Source organism: Choloepus didactylus, chromosome 10 (genome assembly GCF_015220235.1).
Source record: "Choloepus didactylus isolate mChoDid1 chromosome 10, mChoDid1.pri, whole genome shotgun sequence".
In the NCBI taxonomy this organism is placed as follows: domain Eukaryota; kingdom Metazoa; phylum Chordata; class Mammalia; order Pilosa; family Megalonychidae; genus Choloepus; species Choloepus didactylus.
In genome coordinates this window covers 99,738,236-99,743,067 of record NC_051316.1, presented here as the reverse complement: position 1 = coordinate 99,743,067, position 4,832 = coordinate 99,738,236, and positions in this window count along the sequence as shown.

Sequence of the window (4,832 nt, the reverse complement as noted above, 5' to 3'; positions counted from 1 at the left end):
AACACAGACAGCAAGAGTCACTGGGCGTAACCCTCAGAGGCCCAAAAACCTATGTGACCTCTTTCAGAAAGAATTCTCATTCTTCATATCACTACCTCTAGATTCAAAATGAGATGATACATCTGATTGGCCAAGCCATTGGTCACTGGTTCTTGCTTTAGCTTTCAGGGAAAATGGGATAAACAATACTCATGCCTTTCTTTTCTATAAATTGGAGGGAGGTTCTCCCACCATGACAAGTGACATTGGGACCTACCACAATATGAGAGGAGGATTCAGATATGGAGCATCCACATAATTGCAAATGGCTACTATATGGGATCTGGAGTTATATCTGCTACAGGATTCAGCAAGGTCACAGGTATCCTACTTGCATTTCCTTAATCATTCAGAGATAACTTGAACTTCTTTTGTCTCAGCATGCCCCAAATCTTTTCTGTAGTTGACATGTAGAATTAATGTGATTCTGGATACCTGTCTACTGCACCAAGGGATATGGTTTCTGTGGTTAAGTGTGCATTTCTACTATCACCAAGCAGTTTACAGTACCATGCAACAGCATGAGATCCAGAACCAAGATACCTGAGTTTGAATCCTCCCTCTGCCATTTAATACCAGCGTGACTCTAGGCAAAGTACCCAATCTCTCTGTGTCTGTTTCCTCATCCATGAAATTATGATAATTATAGTACCTATCTCATTGGATGGATGTGAGGATTAAATAAAATAATATATGTAAAACACCTGGAAGGGTGTCTGGAACACATTAAGTTGTAGTAAATATTGGCCATTACTTTATTTTTCACCTTTGACTTGATTATATTTATTTATTTTCCTCATAAATGTCTTACATATTTCTTGTTAGGTTTATTCCTAAGTATTATTCCATCATAAATGGGTTTGCTTTTTTTCTCTTTTTACTGGTGCTGATTTTTGTAGATTGATCTTCATCTAGAAAACTTACTAAACTCAACAAATTTAATAATTTTTCAACTGTTTCTCAAATATTTTTGGCAGACAATCATTGTCTACACTAATAACTATTTTTCCCTCTTCCATTTCAACAATTATGGCTTATTCCTTTTTTAACTCCTCTAAAATGTTTGTACCATGAGAAAGAAGATGGCGACATAGAGAGGAGTGGAAGTTAGTTAGTCCCACTAGAACAATAATAAACAACCTGGAACTAGTAAATAATTTGGAAAGCTGCTGGGGGACAAACATGACATAAGCTCTATGCACAAACAATGGTGAATTCAACTGTTGAATTCTTTTGCTGTGTTAGATAGAACTTCTAGTGAAATGTTAAACAGGTGGAATGTAGGGGCCACCCTTATTTTCTTTCTGACTTCAGTTAGATTGTTCTGGTGTTTCACCATTACCTACCACATTTGCTATAGATTTTTACCTTATCTTGAGCAAGCTGAAGAAGTTTCATCATATTCCTAGCTTATTAAAATTTTTATCAAAAATATTAAAATCTAAGAATATTAACATTTATTAGAAGTTGTATCATTTTTCCTGTGTAACCAGCTAGTATAGTGAAGCATATTCATAAATTTGCTAATTCTGATCCTTATGGATTCGTAGGATAAACTATAACTGATCATGATGTACTTTTTTTATTCTTTACTATTCATCTGGATTACTTATCAATATAATAAAGAAATTTTGCATATAATGTCTTAAGTGAGATTGCCCCATAGTTTTGTCTTTTTGTGTTTTCCATGTCTCATTTGGTGTCATATAGAACGGATTAGAAAGCTTTACTTCTTTTTCTATGCTGTGGACAATTTATATAATATTAGAATTATCAATGTCTTGATGTTTGCTGGAATTCACTTGTAAAACTATGCAAACATGGTGTCATTATCTACAATATCTTTATGGTAACCATTTAAATTTCCTATAGTTAAATTTGGCTTTCCAGGTTTTCTAACTTTCATCAATTTTGATCATATACACATTAGTATAAATTCATCAATTTCATCTGAATCTTCATATTTATTGTAGTTGTACTTAATGTTTGCTCTAAATATTTTAATCATCTTTATATCTGTAATTTTTATCACCACTTTTTATTCTTAATGCTATTTAGTTCAGTGTTCTCTCACTTTTATGTATTCATACTCACCAAAGGTTTATATACTCTACTGATATTTTCAATGAAAAACTTTAGGTTTTATTAATTGGATCTAACATGGTTTGTTTCCAATATTATTAATTATGCATGTAAGCATTATTAATTTCCTCCATCTTAAAAAATGATTTAAACTGACATTCTTGCATGTTAATTCTATACCATCAAATATCATGACAAATCACTTTACAAATACAGGGAATGAACAAGGGGGAATCTTTGAAGTGTACAGCAGAGAAGTGACTAAATAATTACAAAGAATTATTTGTAAATTATAAAGACCACCCTATTCATCATATGGAAGATGGAAATGTGATTGTGGGGATAGCTTCCATTTGTCCATTTGCTCCTCCTTCCAACCTTGTCCACCCTGCTCTGTGGTCCATGAGGCTCAGTAAGCTCTATGCACATCGTGCGGTGCTTGTACATCAGTGCCAGTACAAGTAAAAGTTATGTTTACAGTATACTGTAGTCTATTAAGTATGCAATAACATTACATCTTAAAAAACAATGTACATACCTTAATTAAAATGTGACAGAGAGGGAGAAAGAAGATGGCGGAATAGAGGAGTGGAAATTAGTTAGTCCCCCAGGAACAACTAATAAACAACTTGGAACAACTAGTAAATAATCTGCAATAACTGTTGGGGGACAAACATGACTGTCCACACATCGCACACCAACCTGGATTGGGAGGAATGCCTAAGATTGCAGCATAAAATCTGTAAGTAATGACTGCGGACCCTCACCAAGAGCCCTTCACCGATGGCAGCCCGAACTGCAAAACCTCACTGTGATAGAGAGCAGCACTCTCTGAACAAGCAAATATACCTCATTCCAGCTCCACCTGGGGTTTTGATTAACAAACATGGACTGCTCAATACAAGCTACAAATCCCCAACAAGCGGACAGAGGCTTTTAGTGATGAGACCTTAAAGAGCTGGCAGACTTCTCTGTGCCGGGAGGGGGAGCCCAGAGGACCAGGTGCTATCTCTGGCTGGCAGGTGAGGCTGGGGGGACCGTGGACTGGCCCTGAAGGGGGGCTTTCTGTCCCTTTTTCTCTCTCTCAACTGGGTGGCTCGGTGCAGAAAGCCTCAGCCATTTTCAGTTCACAGTTCTATGACCCATACAAGGGTGGAGACAGCAGAGTCAGAGAGACAAAGAGCCTTTTTAAATGCAAATGAAAACTCCCTAGGGGGTGTATCTTCCCTAAGAGGAAGGAGGTGCTGCCCAGGCCTACTACTGGCCTCCCATTCAGAACCAGACCCCAGAGCCTGGGGGAAAACAGCCAAAACAGAAACTAAGGAGTAAGGGGACCACACCTCGTTATACCAGTCAGGAGCTACAGGACGACAGATGCCACCTGCTGTGAAGGTTAGGAAAAGCACAGCAGCTAGAGACCTCACAGGGTGTGTCAATCTTCTAAGACACACCCTCAAGGAGACGTGATACTGAACATTGCCCCCTTCTTAGATCTGAGCCTGTTCTGGTCTGGGAATATCTGATTGGGTTAACCAAGGAAACCAGATGCCTAGACAACAGAAAACTACAACCTACACCAAGAAAAATGAAGTTATGGCCCAGTCAAAGAAACAAGATTACACGTCAGCTGAGATACGGGAATTGAAACAAGTAATGCTAAATCAATTCAAAAAGTTTAGGGAAGATATGGCAAAAGAGATGAAGCATATAATGAAAACACTGGGTGTACATAAGGTAGAAATTGAAACCTCAAGAAAACAACTAAGGCAGAATCTATGGAAATGAAAGGCACAATACAAGAGATGAAAGACACAATGGAAACATACAACAGCAGATCTCAAGAGGTAGAAGAAAACACTCAAGAACTGGAGAACAAGACACCTGAAATCCTACACACAAAACAACAGATAGGGAAAAGAATGGAAAAATAAGAGCAATATCTCAGGGAACTGAACGACAACATGAAATGCATGAATGTACATGTCATGGGTATCCCAGGAGAAGACAAGGGAAAAGGGGCAGAAGCAATAATAGAGGAAATAATCAATGAAAATTTCACATCTCTTATGAAAGACATAAAATTACAGATCCAAGAAGTACAGTGTACCCCAAACAGAATAGATCTGAAAAGGCCTACACCAAGACACTTAATAATCAGATTATCAAATGTCAAAGACAGAGAGATTCCTGAAAGCAGCAAGAGAAAAGCTATCCATCACATACAAAGGAAGCTTGATAAGACTATGTGCAGATTTCTCAGTAGAAACCATGGAGGCAAGAAGGAAGTGGAATGATATATTTAAGATACTGAAAGAGAAAAACCACCAACCAAGAATCCTATATCCAGCAAACTGTCCTTCAAACATGAGGGAGAGTTTAAAATATTCTCTGACAAACAGACAATGACAAAGTTTGTGAACAAGATACCTGCTCTACAGGAAACATTAAAGAGAGCACTACAAACAGAAAGAAAAAGACAGAAGTGACAGGTTTGGAACACAATCCTGGGTGATGGTAGCACAGCAATGTAAGTATACTGAACAAAGATGACTATGAGTATGGTTGAAAGAGGAAGGTTAGGGGCATGTGAGACATCAGAAGGAAAGACGAAAGATAATCATTGGTACTGTATAACTCAGTGAAACCTAGAGTACTCAACAATTGTGATAAAATGTACAAATATGTTTTTACATGAGTGAGAACAAATGAAT